The sequence below is a fragment of the Etheostoma cragini genome, chromosome 13 (genome assembly GCF_013103735.1).
Source record: "Etheostoma cragini isolate CJK2018 chromosome 13, CSU_Ecrag_1.0, whole genome shotgun sequence".
Lineage (NCBI taxonomy): Eukaryota > Metazoa > Chordata > Actinopteri > Perciformes > Percidae > Etheostoma > Etheostoma cragini.
This window is the reverse complement of record NC_048419.1, coordinates 12,655,431-12,677,801: the sequence shown is the minus strand read 5'-3', so window position 1 is coordinate 12,677,801 and position 22,371 is coordinate 12,655,431. Positions and strand designations below refer to the sequence as shown.

The following is a 22,371-nucleotide window of genomic DNA, read 5'->3' as shown; positions in this document are numbered from 1 at the left end:
AAAACTTGTTTTCCTATTTGCATGTGGCATTCTGGGGCTTTCTTATTGTATTATACTTGTTTTTGTAAATAAGTAAAATAAGTAAGAGGACAGAGAGAGAAAGAGAGAGAGAGAGAGATACAGGGCTATTCATTTGGGACTGTAGCCAGGATGCCCAGGCCTAACGATGCCTCTGGTTAGAGTCTTAACGTTAACAAAATGTACCAAAGTCACCCTGAATCCTCAGAAAGAGAAAGGAATACAGATATTGTAGCAGTTTACATAAAAGGTATTGATCCACTCAGATTCAATCCATCAGTCTACAATAAATACAATCTACTGTAGATAAAGTCAAGGTAAAGCTCTAGGGTTTGCAATGATTCACAAAAGTAATCTTTATGTTATGTTACACTGAGTTCTCTCTCATTTAGAGACATTTCTCAACTTGGAGCAGAAGCATTTCATGCAGGTTTGGCCCAATTTCATCTCTGACACGGAGAGAAATATAATATACATTTGAGTCTGCAGGGAATTACAGACTCTATTGGGTCTCCTGCTGATGAGGGAATGTCACATTTGGGTTTATTCACTAAAGGTGGATGTCACAAGAAAGAGTGCATCACAGCAAATAAATCAAAGTTTCTCCTCAAAATAGGGTTGGAGAAAATTGTTCTGATAGACGGCTTTATCATGGGAATAGCTGTATCCTGGAAGGTCATAAAAAGCTGACACCATCTTCACAGGATGAATTGCAATTTGCTAGGGTCAGGTATGGTGTGTGATATGCTTCTTAGAACCTGATTGCTTTGAGTCAGACAAATAACACATTAGAGGTATTGTATGTAAAAAGAAAGGCAGGCATGCATGCTTTCTTCTTCATGGCCTTGCCACATGATGACTGTTTTGCAGAAACTCCTATTAGGAAGCTCATTAACAGAAACCTGTGTACATAATTGCATCATAATGTGGGAGCAGATATGCACATGTGTGAATGATGATGATACGCAACATTTTACTAACTAATATTCAAAAAATCCTTAAATATACAGCATATAACACGTGCACAGTTTGACTAACAATATTTGTAGACAATGGAACTGCATTGCTAGAACAGTTTAAGGTCAAGATTATTTTCAGTCACATGAGATGAAATAGGGAACCATTTCAAACTGCGAAATCTTCTATATAAATGTGTTTACAAAGTCAAGTCAGCAAACCTACATTCTTAACGGACCCTAACCTAGCAATGCATGCCATCTGGATTTGCTTAAAAGCTGAGATAAATAAGATCTAATTACCTAAACGAGAAAGAAATTAAAAGAAAATCCCTAGATGAACAGGGGCCGTATCGACTGGTTAAATCCACTTAAAACTTTGTGTTCTGTTTGTATTCTCTATTCGGCTGCATTTCTTTTGTTTTTATATTTGGAATTTCCCCAACCCTCAGAATATCTCAGGGACTATTAGGCTAACACACACAGGGCATATTAAACATACAAAGGCTTGTTTCCCAAAGGGGCTTTGGGATGCTAGTCTGTCAATGTCATTTCTCTGCACTTGTAAGTGTAGTGCAGTGTCAACAACTTTTCCTGGCTTTAACATTTTTGTTCAACCTATTGAATTGATGGCACTGGTATGCTGTACAAAAGGTAATAACAATCCAATGAAATATATAGTAGAGCGCTCAAATTGTGGGTTGTCCCAGGGTCAGCTGTTCCCCCCCTCCACATATGACTCCCTATTAATCACATTATAATTATGTATCAACTTGTATGAAGGTGTTTACTTTTACACTTGTTACACTGCCCCCTCTACATTTAATGGCTTTGCTTACTGGGAAACATGCTGTTTCTTCATTACCCATCATGGTCAGAATCTCCAATAAACACTGCTGTGTATACTCCAATATTGTAAAATATCTGATGATTAATTTAAGCTGTGTTGGTTAACTCTGCAGAATACAGGGGCAGATTTTTCACCTGCCCCATATTTCACTGCTTTATCTGCTGTAATACCATAAAAGATGGCACACTACCTACAGTAGTTGAGCGATTTCTAGTGGTATAACTGCAATAGTTCTCATTGTATCGTAACTGTAAACAATTGCACACATATACATAATCTGACGTACTCATATCATAGTTCAATGCCATTGTGCCAACTGCTAAGTATAATGACACCATACACTCTTGATAAAATTACCAATACTACTGCAAAAGGACACATAATGTAGTGCTATGGTCACTCTACTGCTAGCACAATTTTCCTACCATCATGTATTGTTTTACCACAGCCTTAACCATTTTACAGTCTTTATACAATTCAAAGTATTTGAATGCTCATCTTTTTATTATATACAAAAAGTGTGTGTTCTTTGTATTGTAAAATTACATGTACAATGGTGATTCTGAATATGCCTTCCAGACATTTCCTCCTCACAGGAATGCTCTAAATGCTAGTGGTAATGTTGATGCTAGGTAATGGTGTTCAAAGTGGGGAAGAGAAAAAAAGGCAGTAGATCATGTATGTTATGCTTATCTATACAAGATATATGAGGTTGTATTGACACACGTATTACATGGCCAAAGTGCAGACAAATCACATAATGTATGTGTGCACACCACTTTACTTAGCCTGAGTGCTACAGTATACCTTGTTGTTAATATTGATTATATTGTTACTAAAATGGTAATTACAAGTACCTGTTTAGATAGATAGATAGATATTTATTTATAAGATATTTTTCTTATATAATGTATTACAGTAAGCCCCATGAATTAACATTCAACACGTTTGATGTGTGACCCATCCTTACTGTGTAGGAGTAGGATGCCACGGCTACGGCTCTTTCACAAGGAGCAGCAGTGCTTTGTTACAAGTGAGGCAAAGCTCTTACTGTTGAATATATGGAGCCTTTAGGATTGGCAGCTGAAATAGTGACACTCAATTAAGGCAAGGTAGCTTTATTTGTATAGCGCATTTTAGCAACTACGCAATATAAAGTGCTTCACGTAAAATATTAAAGAGCAGTAGAAAAACTAAAATATAATATAGAAACAGATAAAATACGAAAATAAAAAGTTACAGGGCAGTATGAGAAATTAACAATTATTTAAAGAAAGACAGCAACAAGATAAGGGGTACTTATCCTTGATTTAAAAGAACTGAAATTTGCAGCGGACTGCAGTTTTTCTGGTAGTATGTTCTGGATATACTGTATGGTGCATAAAAACTGCATGCTGCTCCTTGCTGTTTAGTACTGACTATGGGGACAGAAAGCAGACCTATCCAAGACAACCTGAGAGGTCTGGGTAGTTCACAATGTAGCAGCAGATAAGAAATGTATTTTGTCCAAAGAATATTATTTTAGAATCAATTCTTTGGGGGACAGGAAGCAAATGTAAAGACTTCAGAACTGGAGTGATGTGATCCACTTTTTTAGTCTTAGTAAGAACTCAGTGTTCTGAATCAGCTGCAGATGTCTGATTGATGATTTTTTTTTAGGGAGACCTGTAAAAACACTGTACAGTAGTCAAGTCTGCTAAAGATAAAAAAAAGAATTAACAAGTCTTTCCAAATCCTGCTGAGAAATAAGTCCTTTAACCCTTGATATATTCTTAAGGGGATGGTAGGCTGACTTTGTTATTGTCTTAAAGTGGCTATTGAAGTTCAGGTCTGACCATGATTTCTGGCTTTATCTGTTGTTTTTAACATTTAACAACAAATTTTTATATTCTCTTTGATAGAACATTCCCAGTATCCATCTGTTCAGCTTTTTGCCTAGCCCCGGCCTTTTTAACATGTTAGCTGCCACCAACAGAAACAAACTAACTTGCGTCACCCAGATTGCACAAAAATATATTGGGCCTCCCCATCCTCAACCTATCAGACCTGAACAGCAAAGCCACCAAACGTGACCCCAGTCATCCCCTGTACCCCTTCTTCACACTGCTTCCATCAGGACGCAGATACAGGTCCTTGACCTAGAGACGGGTTCATCGATTGTTTTATTTGAGTATGGTATATTCTGTCATATCATCCTTACACGAACCTCACCAACGGTGAATGTTGTGTGTGTTACTTATATGCGCTACCTACAAGGGTGCCAGTGGAATGAACTGGAGGGAACTGTGCATTACAGGGTGATTGGGGTGATGGTGTCTATGTTTAATGTACTATATGTGTACGTACAGTTTGTATATTTGTGAGGCCCCATACAGACTGTGAAAACAACTTTCCTCAGTTGACAATAAAGACTATCTATATATCTATCTATCTATCTATCTATCTATCTATTATTACACTGCTGAAGTGATTCAACATGAATACTCTACAAAGAGTCAACCTGCTACCCTGGGGAAGGACAGAGAGCCCGAAGGTTCAACAGTTACTGATTTACTGATGTGATGCCTGATGTGCATGGGCAGAAATCACAGACTCAAAGAAATCACAGACTCACAGAAATCAAAAACTCAACGCTGTAGGAAATGGGAGTCAGTTTTGCTTGAATCCATGGCTGTCTATCAAACAACAGTGGTCAAAGTGTGATACTTAATAACGTTTCAGCTAACACAGTTGTTCTGCTGCATGCACGCTTGACTCTCTCCATCCACAAGAGACTCCTCAGGAGACAGAACCCCCGCAAAGCTGCTGGACCGGATGCTGTCTCCCCCTCCAGCTTGAAGCTAATCAGCTGTCTCCAATGTTCAGACATTTTCAACACTTCACTGAAGACATGCCACATGCCAACCTGCTTCCAGTCCTCTACTATCATCCCTGTTCCCAAGAAGCGAAGGACTTCAGCACTTAACGACTTCAGACCCGTTACCCTAACCTCTGTGGTTATGAAGTCCTTTGAGTGTCTTGTGCTTTCCCACCTCAAAGACATCACTGACCTTCTCCTGGATCCCCTGCAGTTTGCCTACACAGCCAATAGGCCTGTAGACAATGCAGTCAACTTGGCCCTCCACTACATCCTCCAGCACTTGGACTCCGCAGGAAGCTGCGCCAGGATTCTGTTTGTGGACTTCAGCTCTGCCTTCAATACCATCATCGCGGCTCGGCTTCAGGGGAAGCTCTCCCAGCTTGGTGTGCCTGACTCCACCTGTAGGTGTATTACTGACTTCCTGTCTGACAGGAAGCAGCATATAAAGCTGGGGGAACGCGTCTCAAACTCACAGACCATCAGCATCGGATTCCTTCAGGACTGTGTTCTTTCCCCAAAGCTCTTCTCCCTGTACACCAACAGTTGCACCTCCAGTCACTAGGTTTTGAAGCTTCTCGCGGAAATTCGCGGATTCATCTCCTACATGTGGGAAGCTGACCACCTAGTGGCCTGGTGCAATCAAAACAACCTGGAGCTCAATGCTCTGAAGACAGTGGAGATGGTTGTGGACTTCAGGAAGAACTCAGCCTCACCTGCCCCCATCACTATGGAGTCTTTCCGGGAACAATCATCATCTCCCATCTAACTATCATCACCCACGATCTCAAGTGGGAGCTAAACATCAGCTCCCTCATTAAGAAAGCTCAACAGAGGATGTACTTCCTGTGGCAGCTGAAGAAATTCTACCTGCCAAATGATGGTGCACTTCTACAAAACCATCCCTGAGTCCATCCTCACATCCTCCATCACCATCTGGTATGCCGCCAAGGACAAGGGCGGAATGCAGCGTGTCATTTGGTCTGCAGAAAAGGCGATTGACTGAAATCTGCCACCACTCCAGCACCTATACGCCACAAGGACTGTGAAGCGTTCTGAAAAGATTGTGGCTGACCCCTCCCACCCCAGCCACAAATTGTTTTTTCCCCTCCGCCACTAGCCTTATCAACAAGACCGGAACCCACCCTGACTCTCTCCAAACTCCACCTCTGGCTCCTCATGCCACTGTACCTACTCTGCTGTACCGCTCCTTTTGACCTATTTTACTTTATATTTTTATCTTCATTAATACATTCACTGTGTATATATTCATTCTTCTATAGTTTGTATCCTTCTTATATTTAGAAAATGTGTGACATACACCAACAACACAAAGACAAATTCCTTCTATGTCTAAAAACATACTTGGCAATAAAATCCTTTCTGATTGTGATTCTGATAAATCTGACCGATATTATTAACAATGAACTGATAACAGACTGTACATGCAGAATTATGTCAGAATGTGCTACTGTGGCAGTTACTGTATGTATTTTATGTTTTAACACTGTTCAAAAATTTTGTTTAATTTAACCATATAATATGATGTGTATTTTTTTGTTGCAGAGGCCTTTTACACTATGCTGTTTGAGTCTGGAGACAGAGCTCAAGGTCTTTTTGTCTTGCAGCAGTCTACAGTTTACCCAAGCACGTTCTAGACTGACACTGTACTGTGGTCAAATGCAGCATTTGTACCCAATGTACCACATGGTTATTGTTCAGCAGCTGTTTAGCTTTTTTCTTTCCACTCATCAATTTTCCGATTAGAGGACCAGTGGAGGTTGAATACCTCGTCATTCTCTAAATGGTGCCTGCAAGACTATAAAAGCAATTCCAATAGGCCTATAGGATTGAACGTCAGGAAAGCCACGCTCAATATGCACGCCCAATCTGCTTGAGGTATGGGTCTGTCATGGGTACGTTCATTGAGTAAAAGTTGTTCTGCAAGGAATGACTTCTCAACACACCTCTGTTATCCTTTACCCTCTCAACCTGAGTGCTCATAGTCTGAGTGATGCTTGAAGCAAAACAGGGCATGTCTTCGGGATGTTAGATGACATGGAGAGGTACACATTTCTAATGATAATCTATACGATATATAATACAGAAGACTGTCTGATGGGGGGTGAGACAGCTGCTATTGTACCTCAAGATTTTACACTAAACCTCCTATAGAAGCAGAGCCATCCCCAGCTTTGTTATTGTTGTTGCCCTATGAGCTTACTTTTGTTTTCCCAGTGTTGTTCAGTGTACAATATAAGTACTATCTTTCGAACTTTGAGCTAAATTGCCAAACCTTTCTAAATAAATGTTGGCTTCCAAATATAGTAGTTTGAGCTTTGCAGTAATTGTAATGATGCACAGCGAGAATGCTACACAATTTTTCCAACTGCCTTTCCAAAGTGACTCAGTATTCTTTTTTCACCATAATGTACAGTTGTACTGTACAACTGTAGGTAAATACAGTACAGCTAGACACACGGAAAGTCAAACTAGAAAGTTTGTTTAGATAAACTATAAAAAAGGGGTTTAGTAACTTTGAAAAGTAAAATCTTTGTCTGAGATTGTCTACAAGTTTATAGCAAGTGTTGATGAGAGCTGTGAGACTCATCCATTCAAAACAATAAGCTAAAAAGCAGATTGAATTGAACTGCTGGAGAGAGCTGCAGCAGCTGGGACTAATTAGGAAATGAGATTATGCAGTTATATTTATTTTATTTTATATTATCAGTTTTGAATTGTGTTGCACAAACATGGTTAATGAGAAAACTTTCAACAGTCAGTGGTCCTTTTTCACATGTGCTTATACTATTTGTGATATCTTGCTGTCACATAACTGGGTGCCTGCTTCTCAAGTTCACAGCCTTTTGTACAATTTACAGAACAGACCTGTCTTCTGAGTAAGACATCAGGGACAAGTCGTACAGTCTGTGGAATCATTGAAAGCATTTCATGTTAAACAAGAAAAGAGCGTATTACAACTAATCACACATGGAGACATTGACTGCAATAATGATACACACTTTTTAATTAACCAATTAAAAACTTAAATCTAATTTGCCCCGGTATGGAACAAAGATGGGCCTGACCTACATACACTTAGACGTTGTCTTTGATGGAAACATTGGATTAAAGACATCATTGCTGCCTTGGAACTTTGTCTCCAAACTAATTTATTTTTAGAAAATTTTTCCTTTTAATTGCTTTAAATTGTTTAGCTTATGCTTTCATTAATGGTAAAGCTGACAAAGACAAAACTTTCTTGCTTTGTTTGCAGAATCATTATGAATCATTTATGCATCTGTCTAGTAGCATGTTTTACTAATTATGGAGCATAACTGGGAATTGATTTCTTCAAATAACCCAGAGACACACACATACGCATGTGTTTTTTTCATAGTGGAAGTGTAGAGGGCAAGTAAGAGTTCAAAGTCCTGCTAATAATTCAGAAGATTGGTTGATAAAAAAATGTCCTGCCTCAAAATTTGTTTAGAATATATTTACTTCTTCATATTTAATCTGTTGTCCCCAGGAGACAGTAGGGAAAGTTCCCTTAACTGCAGCTATGTTTTCCTCCTCTGTGGTCAGAGTACAATGACAGTTAGTCATGAATCTTTAAAATATCAAACTTAATGTAGTCATTGTGAATGGAGTTGAGTAACTGTAGTTGTTCTCTTCAGAAGATCCTGGGGTCAGCTCAGCACACAGAGAGGTACTGATGTACAGCAGACAAAAAGAGTGACTGGGAGATTATCAATGCTCCACCAAAACTTGCGACCACAACATGTCACCCTTTTGGTTTCACATGAAAAAATTGCCAATTGCATTTAAGATTTGCATAGTTCGGACTTTGCAGAAATTGCAATAAAGTACAGCAAGAATGCTAAAAATCTTTCCAAGCACCTTTAAAGTGATTCAGTATTCTTTTTTTCTCATGTTGTAGATGTAGTTTATTGTTGTACTGTACCCAGAGTAGATAAATACAGTATAGAAAGACACACTACATAAATAAAAGATCGACATTACTGGTATAAACCCATAAAGGCTTTTAAAGCCATACACACAACACAGAGATAACATAAAGGTGAAGCAGCTTGATGCCATAAATGTCATGTAATCTCCCTGGCAGGTCAGTTTGTGTTCCTCAAGGAATGTGCCAAATACATTGATTGGTACCGCACTCCTCTCCACCTTCTTGTTTCTCCTCAACCAACATATTGAATCAACACATTAAGTCCCACAATCAGCAGAAGCTTTCTTTAGACTTCACGATAGTGAATCTATTAGTGGACTGAATGAGGAGCAATACATCAGCCTGCTTGAGTAACAAATAATGTATGGGAAGTAACAGATTGATTGAAACCAAAGCAAGAAACACAGAGCATTAATCGACTAAAACTATTTTAAAAATCAATCATTTGTACATCATTTTTCAAGCAAGTCATTGTCATATATGATATTAAACTGTATACAGTATTTTTAGGGTTTGGACAGTTGATCCGAAAAAAACAAGCAATTTAGAGACATAATCTTAAATTGTTTAAATTTTTTTTTTGATTTTAGACAAAACCACCCAAAAAATAAACTAACGCATGATTTTATGTTTATTACTAAAATAGTACCCCCATCGTTAAGGATTAAAGCTGTATGTTCACACACATGAAAGCATGTTTCACATATATCTTTTATGTGTGTACAGTATTGCAAATTTATGAGGATAAACAATGACATATACCATACATGTACAATGGAAATAAAAAATTTGCTGACTGAGAGCACTAACAATATAAATACAATCACTATACTTAATGAATAAGGATTTTTTTTCAAACATGTACACTATAAGCTTCTGGTCAGTTAAAAAACAGTTAAATCTGCTGCATTGAAAGTGGAGAATATAAATAGGATACACATGCAAATTTAAGCGAGCGAAAGGCAGTAGGGGGTTGTCACTCAGATACAGCCTTGGGACCTACAGCACCGTTACAAGGACAGCACCCGCCCTCCACCCTGCAGCACCCAGGATGGAGCCACAGAAGGCTGCTCAGCTGTGTGGGATCACTCTAACAAGCTGCTACCTCAGTCGAGCCCAGCTGAAGCTTCTTACAGTGTTTACTGGGCGCCTATAAAAGCGGCCTCAGTGATCTGTTGTCGCAGGGTTTTAGGTCGGAATAAATTCTGTCTGTGTTCTCTGTGCCAGCGACTTCTTAGTGAATGCAGCCTTGCTGAAGAGTTTTCTTTAACTTAATTATATATCAAGACTTGAATTGTAAGACATTCAAGCTTCTATTTTGCCTCCTCCATTTAGATTACCAAATCTATCCAAAGTAGAGCTGAAGATATGCTAGCAACATAAGAAATTTTTTTCCGCCATAAATATGCATCACAATAATACAGATGTGAAATATATATGTGTGTGTGTGTTTGTTTGTGTGTACTAAAAGTGAGTCTAAAGAGGGAGAAGTGATGAAGCTGTAAAGTGTTTGAAAGCTGAGATTTCTGAGCTGAGTACTTAAAAATACTACCGGTGTCCTACTGACACAAAGCCTAATGCTAATCGGTTAAGTATCTCTTTAAGTACAGCTAATACTGATGGTACTGTAATGAGGACAAAGAACTAAATATCGGACAAATTAAGAAATCTGACCTGACAAATTCCTCCTGAGTGAGGCATGGATGTTTGGACCAAATTTCATGGCAATCCATCCAATAGTTTAGAAATTTCACTCAAAACCACAAATTCTGACCACATGGTGAAGGTCTATAAAAAATGCCATGGCAATCCATTCAATAGTTGTTGTTGATATTTACCAATTTGTATTGCAGCTTGTCAGCTAACAGCAGAGCAAATGTCTTGTTAACGTCAACTGCATTAATACATTAGTGTTTTTGAGTTGAACCTCCCTTGATTTCATGGTGAAAAGCAGATTTATTTCCTTTCAAAAGGTCAGTTTAAATCCATTTGTCAGTCAGGTTATTTGGGATTTGCGCCAAGCTGTAACTTGACAGGGATCCTGTTTGTTGACCGGTTTCTATTCTCTCTCACCTACAGTACAGGTTAGGAGTTCTGGAGAGAAATCCCCATCTTTGAACAGTAATAGTCAAGCTGTCTGAATGTATTTGCATTGTCATTTGCCAGTTTAAGTAAAGCTTGAATCCTAAAATGTTGGAGTTTTATGATTGAAGTAGAGCATGATCATTTGGTAATCATAGCAGTCGTTTATGGCATTGTTATATAATATACTGTATGCTATGTGACACATTTTCTGGAGTACATATATTGTCACTTTTTTTTATTTTCTATTGCCACTTTCAGCCTACTGAGTGAGACGACGTTACAGATTATTTACATTGACATTGCTTGATGGCACAGAGCAATGTTGGTTGTTTCCCCCTGGTTCCAGTCTTTATGCTAAGCTAAGCTAACCGTCTTCTGTATGTAGCTTTTAATTCAAACACGAGTGTGATATCTTCTCTTCTATCTATCCATCAACAATAAAGCTAATTAGCGTATTTATACTTTCACATTTATTCAGTGTAAAATTGCTGGCCACTGTTAACAGTGCCAGCTTTTAATTTGGTTTTCTATTCGCCCTATCACCAGATCCCATTTTTCTTCCAGCAATGTGTGCATGAAACACTAAGGCGATGCGATTCTTCTAAGTGTCACCTTGACTTTTGTCACGCAACTTCTGTTGTATGCTGTGATTCCCTTTCTTAAACACTTCCCCCTTTTGCACATGACATGTAGGAATGTGCGATTATTTTGTTGTAATTGGAACATACTGATGTTGTTTCCTGATTCCTGTAGGCATCTGCCTTATATTTTCAGCCTCTCAGTACTAGTAGTGACATATTTTTTCACAGTGCATTAGTGTCCCAACTTCAAAATGTATCTAACAACACTCCCTTCTCCTTCTGGCTTTATGAATCTTACATTTTATTCCTTTCTACAGTTTCCTCAGTCTTTTTTTGGACGCAACTTCATTGGATAACTCAATCTTTTATGATGGACATGCACTTCCCTATAGTAACTGGTGTGAGACTTTAAACTTTAATTACACATTGATGACATTTACTATTTATTTTTGGTGAGAATGTGTCTTCTTCAGCAGCTAGGGGTGAGGGAGCTGGCTGAGTTGTTGTTGTGTTAACTCTTTAAGTGGTGTCAATATTACAGTAGTTATTGCAGCTGGCCATTGTCCTTGTTTTATAGAAAATTATATTTGATGCTGCCCTGGTTGGATCTTGGCCATTGGTCAGTAGCATGTGTTTCTGCATCTGTTTCATTAAAGTTGAATAATTTTTCAAAAATTAAAAACAAGGTCTAATATTATTGAGATTTTTAGAGCTTAATAATGACAATGAAACCTTGTGGTAAACAAAATGTGTATGTAAGATAAAATACAACAAACTATTGAGAGGTGGTTTATCACATACTGTACTATCTATTGATCTTTTGTAAACGTTAGACAGCAATTTCTTGAAGGAAAAGTCAAAGGTTTGGGATCACTCCATTATAGACCGAATCCCTGCTGAGATCAGTTGCATTGTTTTTTTAATCAGTGCAGCTTGTTTTTTAAAATCAGATTAGTAAACAGAATGTTCCTTTGGAACATTGGATGAATGGTTGCTGATAATGGGCGATGTAGATATTGCATTAAAGATCAGCCACCCACTCAGATCAGCTGGTGTTATGGAAAATGATGGAGTGTTTAATATAATGGAGTGGAATAGAAATTTGTCAGTGACCCCAAACTTTTGACCAGTAGTGTTTATACTGTTTATACTGTACCACTATATATATATATAAAGCTACAGCCAGCAGTTGGCTAACATACAGTAGCTTAACACAAAGACTGGAAACAAGGGAAACAAACTATTTCTTGGACCAATAACTTCCTGAAGTCTCCACTGGTTGCCAGGCAACTGGTAAAGACTAAGAAATAGCAGGCACATAATTCACTAACTCTTTGCAGAACAGCAAAAAAGCATATTTCCCAAAACGTTGAATATCCCATTACTACTGTTGCATTGGTATGCTGGTCTATTTTGTTAATTAATAAGGTTTTTAGTACAAAACATTTTTATATTCTTGAAACCAAGGTAGTGAAAAATTAATCAATTCTGTATTGGTACCGACAATGAAAAATGTCACACCATTCCCAGCTATAAAGATTCGCTTTTACTCGTGATTTTCTCTGCATGTTATTCTCACAGATGTCTTGCATTTGTGAAATGCTTTTTAGTTCAGCTGCAAGATTAAGAGATATAATCACTGGCCTCATCAACATCTGCATCAGCAACATCATCACCCCTGCCATCAGGCCTGTAGTCTTCATCATCAACACAGCCGTCATTATCCTCATCTTCATTATCCACTTGATCCCCTCATTGACCGTTAACTCATATCTCTGCATCAGCTGTTATCCTGATGATTTATATGTTGCATAATATGCAGAGACGTATAACCCTTTTAATATCTGTAGTGCTGAAAATGATAAGATTTGTACTGGCACTCTCTTCACGCTGTGTGCTGCACAAATTGTTTATATCGGTGACACCAAAGTAGCCTTTTGAAAATATGGATTTTAATTGTAAAGATTCAACAATAATTGTGTAAACCGGTTTTGCAACAATTGAGGTCATGGTTGTGGCGTTGTTGTTGTGTGTGTGTGTGTGTGTGTGTACGTGCGTCTTTTATGTTTCTTCACAAGTTGCCAATTTGTTTTGCTGGGAAAGCTCACAGAAACAAATTGCACCTGTAGATTTAAGTGTGATAAATATAAACAGCTATGGTGCTGTGGCTTTGACGACAGACACAACAAGCAATTTAAAGTATCTATACTATAATATACCATTCAGTGTGTCTGTCGAGTGTGTGTATGTCGACAGAAGAGGAGTTTCTGTTTTGTCAGTGATGCAGGGCACTACAACAGCTGACATTTTCACAAACCACCAAGCCAGGTAATTAGTTAGCTAACTAAATAACACTAGCTACAAGCATAAACATGGTACTGTGCACAGTTCCCTCATTAGGTAAATGTAAATGCAGTGTAGGCGTAGTAAAGAATAAAATGCATGCACATGTTTGCTGCATAGCTATAGCTGTAATATGATTTGAAATGCTTTCCACAGAGATCCAATTCGGTTGGGTTCCAACAGCAAAAAATGTGATTTAAATGACAAGACAGCAGGCAGCATCCAGTTTATATGGTTGTGCACTGCAAAATGAACCTGCTACAATCAAAGTCTCTATCCGATCCTGGAAAATCAGTGAACCACCCTTATCATGCTCAGAGGTGGTGGTCGGGGGGTGGCTATCAGGGGCTCAGCTGAGGCACAAAGGATCCTAAACAACATTAGACAGGGCTCAGCCATGGCATATTGACTGAATATATTCTCTCATACATCAGTGTTTTATTACACACGGAACATAGTCCTAACTGAACAGAAATATTTGTCTTAACCATTTTTTTCCAAAAAGACACTGTCCGTTTGCCACCCACTCAACTCAGCACAAAATAACGAGTGATGTGTGTGGCAGGCAGAGGACGACGTGGAGTGTAATTTAGTCAGACGCTATCAATCTCATGCAGGTAAGCCAAAGTAGGAACGAGGAGGGAAAATCATTAAGCCTCAAAAATGCATTTGATATTCTGATGATACAGTGTGCTATTTAAGGGAAATGGTTCCGTCGAAGCGGGTGTTCAGACAAAAATCAGCCCTGCATTGTAGCTTCAGGTTGGTGACATGAGACATGAAATACAATAAAGGAAGTTTTTGGTAACAGATTTGAGAATTTGAAGGTTTCTCAGATGCCAAAACACTGCACAGTGGTTTATAATACTATGAAGTGTTCATGTTACAAAGTAATCGACCAGGGGTGTACCCTTGCATTTATTTTACTGACCAATGCAGCGAATTGGTGGATGACTGTGCTGGGTTTAGTTGGGCTGTAAGTAACGATTATTTTCATAGTCGATTAACCTGTCGATTATTTTCTCCATTGATTGATTAGTTGTTTGATCTATAAAAATGTCAAAACATGGTGAAAAAGGAAGATCAGTGTTTCCCAAAGCTAAAAATGACATCCTCAAATTTCTTGTTTTGTCCAAATTTCAAAGATATTCAGTTTACTGTCACTATTTTTTTTATCAATTATCAAAATAGTTGGCAATTAATTTAATACCATCAACTAATTGATTAATCGTTGCACCTCTAGTGTTTAGTTTTTTTTGCCTGGCAACCATGCATTTTTTTTTTTTGAGCTATCAGACCCTTCTGCTTTAGCACCTGTGCTGCACTGCCCAACTTGCTTTATTCAATAGGATTAGAAGTTTTCCTTTTTTGAAATTAGGGCTGCCACTACTGATTATTTTCTCCATTCATTGTTTGGTCTATTAAGGAAATAAATTAGTGACAACAAACACACAAGCCCAAAGAGACATCATGCAATGTCAGTAAAAAAACTAATGTTAAGTATAATGAAAAGCTATGAAAAACAGCCAATTCTACATCTAAGAACCTGCAACTATCGTATTTTGGCTTTAGCTTGAAAAATGACTTTAATTATTAATTACATTTTCAGATTATCACAATCTCTTTTTTCTTTTTAAACCTTTCGGTCAATTGATTAATCAAAATATTTCTCTCTGGACCAAAGTATTGAACCAACAGACCAGCAAGGCTAAATACAAGACAGCAAGCACAATGAATTTCTATCATTAAAGATTATAAAAATAATTAGATTCTTGCTAACCAGAGGTTTTTAATTACTACGAAATGGCTCTCCCTTCTCAGTTAACATGAGGCAGAGGTTAGCTTTACATGCAGAAGACAAAATCTAAATATTAAAAGCATTTATTGAGCTTATTAAGTCAGGAAAAAACAGTGAGCTATAGCTCAGGGACATGTAATGTGGGATCTTTTAGCAAAATATATATACAACATTTACAGTACACATATCATAGATCAACGAAGCCCTTCTGTTACTGTGAAAGTTCTCAAATTTGCACGTTTTTCAGACTGCCTCTCCAGGACTGTGAGTGTGCAAATTGTCTAAAACATAACCATCATTTAAGCAAATGATCTTTACTATCAATGACAGCTCCTTCCCCTCCAACTCTCAGAGAATACTTAAATTGCAACCGATATTTCATCCTTAACATTACATATCAAAGTGTGTTCTAAAAAATTAGGTCATCATAAAGACACATCTCAAAATATATGCGCAAAAAAAATTAATGAGACAAATAGTCCCTCCTGTGCTTCAGACATTACCAGGAGCCATCACTCAGGACTATATAGTATACTCCTAATGATGGGAATGTTTGCCCTTGAAATCTCAGTTAATAAGCAGCTATGCTGTGACATCCATGATTAGATCATCCAGTGCTGTCACATCTCATCCTGAGGAGGATGCCACCAGACAAAACGGAGAGTGGGAGCGAGCAAGCAAGCAAGCAAGCATCCTACTCTGATTCTCTTCTGTACACACACACACACAAACAAACACACAGCTCTTTGGCCGGGATCAGAGAGCTCCACTAAGACACAATGAATGCAGACACCGATACGGTATTGAGCCTCCTCACACAGGTAGGACACATGAAACAAGCGCCTTTATAGATGAAGCCGCCTCCGGCAAGGATAAGTTTGATTTTGCGATGCGGTATTAGATGAGATTTCCGATGCATACTATAACAAATTAGCAGTAATCTTTTCCCCGTGAGGGATGCCTGCAGACACAGAGTGAATTGAAATAAATGACTATCCCGGTGTTTACCACACCATCCCCCTATGCTGCAGTCAGTTGGCCATCTAAGTGTGACAGGCTCAGTTCAGGCCCAGCACAGATCAGCGTGATGGATGGACAGCCAGGCAGCTGCTAAAAATCTCTTGATCCACGCCCAGCCTGATATGCCACTCACTGATCAATTGCATCCAAGTTAATCTGCCATCTGCCTTAATGTGACATGATAAGGAAGAAGCAAGGAAAGCTTACAGGACTGTGCTCATTTAACCTCCGCTCTTATAATTTCAACTCTTACGACCAGGCCGTCGGCTCTTATTTCTCCCCACTCACAAGCTACCTGTCACCGTGAACGGGTCCCATGGATATTACCCCGAAAAGATGAATGCCTGTGCCAGTGAGGGTAACATGTGGAATGAAAGAGAAAGATTCATTGAGCGATCAGAAACTAAGATAGTGTAAGACCTTGGCAGCCCCGTCAGAATTCCCTGGCAACAGATCTGATGTGAGTTCAATCAAAGCGTTTCAACTGGCCAAACTGTAGTTGGGATTTTTTATTTATTTCAGTTAGCAGCTGCTGAGGTGATGTATGTAGATAAAGCATATTAACAGGCTGAGAGTCAGTCAAGGTAAATGTCTGAACTTTCTTATGTCAATGGTGTTTTAGTCCAAGAAATTGGCTATTGCACATGTTTATTTAAAGATGACACTAATGTACTGTGAAAGAAGCTAACATGAATAGTGCAATACTGATCCAGTCTGTTATTAGACTTGTTTTTCATTGAGATTCATTACTAAAACATAAGTTGCATTAAGGGATGGCAAACCCAAATATCACACTATTCTTGTTTAAATACTTGAATATTGTTGTACAGTTTATCAACATACAGTAATGTGATGGTATTTCATGGTTGTTCCCAGTTAATTAAGCTCCCTAATTAGGGCCACTTAGCTGTAATTTAGCCTTTGGGATAAGAAAAACACACAAAGTATATCATGATGTTACGTACTACAAAATCTAACAGAGAATATCTAGGCCTATATCACACCGCTCAACTGTACTTGTATTAGGGCTGCACTATATGAGTAAATGATCTAATTGCAATTATTTTGACTGATATTGTGATTGCAATATGATTCACAATATTGGAGGGAATGATCATATTTGTATCATTATTCTCATTTTATTAAAATATATCATATATATATTAAAAAAAGAGATTTTGAACCATACAAAATGTTTTCCTTTTGTCTGTAGGATACGATTTTAGGCCGGGAAGTCTCTGCAGCCCCAAAATACTTTATTTTAGAATTGTTTGACACGTTTGGCTTTTAACAAATAATGCACCCCCCTGTGATTTGGATATTGCACTAGTTCATATTGCAATTTCGATAAACTTGTGACTAATGTGTAGCTCTAACTTGTACTGAAGTAAAAATGCAGATTCAAAATGATACTAGAGCATACAGGGTGTTACAGCTTTTCCCTAGCACTGCTGTGGAGTAAGACTTAGGCCTTGTTGCATTGCCGTCTTCTGAGCACTCTAATTGCATAATGTATATCCTGACAGGGTGATATTGTGTTTTATATCTCTAAGGGCACTGATCATGCTTCCTGGGCATATTTTGGTTAACAGTGCAGTTTCAGCTTCTTTTCTCCTGCTGTCACACAGTAACAACAATGGATGAGCTGAAATACTTACATTTGCAATGCAATGCAACACTTCTGAATTTGCAAAAGACACCTGAATGGAACAGAACGACAATCCTACTTTCTTTAACTGCTGGGTCATGTATCTTCAGTTTAATAGTGAATGCTTATTATAAATATCCCCTTCAAGGGCTTTTATATGCACTCTCAGAACTTGTGTGATTTTGATCACTTACATTGTTTCATTTATGTTTTTCTTTGTTATAATGGTCTACAATACCTTGCTAATCCAAATGAGAAACTAATAAGACATTGCAGCGTCAACCTTAGGATTCCATCAGTTATACTAGCTGTGATGTTTCTGCTGTACCCAAATTAGCTTTTATTTATGGTAAGATGGTCACTGAAGTTATCATACAAGACTTCATAACTATTAACTTTGCAGGTTTTACTTTTCCTTATTTATCTCCTTATTATACTTCGTGAACTTTTCTGGTCCACTGAAATTACATTAAGGACATTTAAAGTTGAGCACCATTGCATCAATGAAATAAACTGGGAAATTAAATCACAATAAACTTTGTTCATTCTTCATGTCTCAAGCTAAAATCTGATCTGGTTCATTTTTGTCATACACATATTTCATAAACCAGAGCTGAGCTATTCAAAGAACATTTTTGTTCTCTCAGTGTGACAGACTCCAATGTAGCAACATTTGCTGAATCCTGAGTAGCATTCTGCTCAAGGAAAATTATAGACCACCTTCCGTTCCATTCCACCTACTTTACCACCTGTGGTGAAAATAACTAGCAATTTCACTGACTATTATTTCAAGGATATATAATGATATCAATCAACTTTTCCCTTACTGTTGCCACTGCATTTGCCTTATTTCTTATTCTAGAAATTTCAGTGTCCATATATGGATTTTACAGCTGGGACTTTCAGATATAAATGAACGTCTGTTACATGCAAGCCCTTGATAAACGAGTTGACACAATGCTGATTAACCTATTGCTGCCAGGGAAAGCTCTCTGTTTTTCACAGTACGTTTATTGTCGGTGGCACACTGGAAGGATGAGTTTTACATCAACCAGTGGGCAGGAAGGGGGAGGCTGGTGCATTTGACAATCCAAATTATTCAAAAAACTTAAAAAATACACATAGGAGCGGGGGATATAGCGCAAGCTCTCCGGCAGGTATACGTCATTAGCACGCATCAACAGTGTTTGTGTAATTACTCCCACTGCCAGAGAGGGGAGACGAAAGATCCCCACACTGCAGCTTTAATACTGTTTTACTTCTATCTACTCTTTAAAACAAGTGGCACAATGACCCTTGTAGTAACTTTAACCAACAGTGTGCTGCTGGTGTTACAACTCGGAATATAAGTCTCCCAGCTATCTGACTGGTATTGTGTGCATGAGTTCAGTTATTTAAGTATTTTGTTATAAATAATGCACAAACAATTAAATAATCCAAACTCGCCAGAGGTGTAGAGACAAAGATCTCAACAGTGACCTTTTTTTTTGTCTTCACCATCCAGGGACATAATCCCTGTTTGGCTGTGCAGCTGGCATGCAACTGAGTCACGCGTCAGCCCTGATTAGAAGCAGCAGTGGTCCGCGGGCCCCATTCCTCTGCCAGAGCCAGGAGTGGAAAAGGCCAGGGCCACCACTTTCAGTCTGTGGATATGACCTTGATGGGGATAGAGAGGAAGCGACACGATTCGCAATGCTACACAATATCTGTAACCTTCCACTTCCTCAGTACGCATGCTGAAGCTGTGGAGCTGTGGAGCTGTGACACAGAAACACAAACAGAAACACACACACACACACATCTCCTTCTTCATGTCATCCATCTCTCTTTGCATATTGGCCGGTGCTCTGTACCAGATATCTTAATTCCAAAATAGGATTTCCTTTCCAAACTCATCAGCTGCCATGCTTATGTAAAAGTCACATGAGTGCAGCTTTACAGGATAATGGCTTATAAACATTTAATCATTAAGTTGTATGTAAAGTAGCATAATGTACTATGTAGCTTAATTCTATTAAAAGCTATACCATTATTAGGCATATTATTGTCAATATTACTACTCGAAGAATTGTGTTAGTTGTTCTGTGCAGCAGCAGTGGGGACATTTTTTTTTGTCTTTATCGAAAAAAAATGCTAACTCTATCCAAACCCTTAAATGTCATTGTAAGGATGGAGACAAATGTCTTGCGAGTCAGACAATAGCAACACAAGTATGGTAAAGATGGCACTGAATACAGCAAAAAATACAGTGTGGTGAGTAAAATCTTGGCAGAGGCGTATCCTGTGTCAAAGTACAGCAGATGAAAAATAAAAACAAACACATGAATTGTATTCAGCTGCAAAAAGAAATGAAGCATGAACAAGGGGAATACAAAATGCAGTATAGCAAAAAAGAAAACAAAAAGCCAAGACTGTGAGACACCCCGCTGTTGTATTGCTGCCTAAAACATTTCACAATAATGACACTATATTCACAAAAAGTCAGGCTCAGCATTGCATAAGTATGTTGTTCATGTTTTGAGCTCTGCGAGCCATGACTTCTTTGTTGTCAATGTGACTCTTGTGTAGAAAACCAAGTGGCTTACTAAAGAATGCAACAGCATTTGAATGAGTCAGTCAGTTCAATGACAGGGATTTTAAGAGTAAAGTGAAACAGCAAGTGGGAATGAGAGAACGTGCAGCGGATCTAAGACGACACACTTGTGTGCTGTCCACAAGTGAGGTGCTAAAAGATAGCAAGCAACAGTAGCCAAGCAGAGGTGGTCCCCTAATTCAGGTGAATGGGAAATCTGAGCTAGTCGCCTGTTCTGTGACTACAGAGTTTTCAGTTTCCCTGCTCAGAGAAGTCAGTAACAACATGTGCTGTCTTACTGTTGGAGTACAATTTGCAAAGCAAATAGGCATGCAGCAGTTTGTATGTGAGATGTGCAAGGGTGTAGCTCAGAATCTTTGGCACCTCCCGCCATAGACTCATTGCAATATCAAGCAATATTACAAGAAGACAGTCAACAACAACAAGAAAATACATCTTTGAATATTATAATATTGAAACTCCATTCACCAATTTATGCAATCTCAGAACAATAGATAACAATTAAATAAACAGTCTCAATCTGTTCATTTATCATATTTATCCACTTTTACTACACAGTGTCAGAAAAGAGTGTGGAGGGCCAACTGACATGCGTCTTTTTTTTAAAGCATGTTGTATTTTGGAGCTTTAATTTGAAGCACACCGCCTCCTCAGTGGTCAACCCTGCTGAACTGGCGCCAGATAATCTGCTGTATGGGGGTAACAGCTTCCTATGGGGGTGTGGATACTGGGCTGCAGGTTTTAAGAAACAGGTAAGAACTCCTTGATTTTTAGAGAGTAATATGTAGATGGTGAAGCCTCTTTTGTTGCAGACAGATGATGTGGCAGCCGCTTACGTTTTCCCTCTGTGTCTGTCTTTCTGCTTCCTATCTTTAAACTGCCCAATCCTTTGGCACAGAACATGAAAACCCTCTCAATAATAAATAGCCTACCTCAAGCATAACAGTGACAGGGGCCTTGTATGCTGCATGACTCAAAGACCACCATAACTTCACTTTTATGTGGATATACTGTAGAAAAAAAAAACTAATTAAAAAAGAACTAGCCAAACCGGCATGTGGCATCTGGCGATATCAAACAATATGTTTTGTGGTTCGTTTCCATATTTCTGCCCGGGCTGCAGCTTTTATTCAACAGAACAGCCACCGCTGTAGGTGCTGTTCAACCAAAAGACATGTCTTCCGGCACGCAATTAAGCGACCTCATCTGCAACCGTGTAGGATTTGGAAACCTCTCCTCCACCCACCTCAACTGACTGTAAACACTGATAACAAAAGATGGTCGATGAAAGCTCATTCTCTCTGGCTGCATTAAGTTCCATTTACAAAAGACACCTCAACACAAGTGACAATAATTGGTGAGCAGCAGCTCCAGTATCCTCCGAACTAGAATAAAAACAATCCCGGACCACAGACATTGACACACACACACACACACACACACGGAATCGCGTATCTTGTAGCTTTCTAGCGCGGAACGCGTTAAAGGTAATTACCTTATCCATAAGGTCGTCTCTGTGTAGGAGGTGTGCGGTGTCATTTACCTGTGCATCATCCAGCGATCCGACACATGGGTACGGCGCGAGGGGTTTGATTATTCCAGCCAGGCAAACGCAAGCACAAAAGAGAGGAAGGTGGGAGGGGGGGGGG

General features: G+C 38.7%; 1 protein-coding gene across 14 annotated transcripts in view; it reads right to left on the bottom strand.

Annotated features, from left to right (window-relative positions):
• LOC117955125 (neurexin-2-like) overlaps positions 1-22,371 on the bottom strand; it is a 118,242-nt gene that overhangs the window by 95,520 nt on the left and 351 nt on the right. For 13 of the 14 annotated variants that reach the window (XM_034889324.1, XM_034889325.1, XM_034889322.1 and 10 more), the window contains exon 1: positions 22,266-22,371. This exon is cut by the window's right edge. The gene's annotated coding sequence lies outside the window, so the exon portion shown is untranslated. Of the gene's footprint in view, positions 1-22,217 lie in introns of all 14 variants that reach the window. The other variant, XM_034889314.1, reaches the window with a different exon arrangement.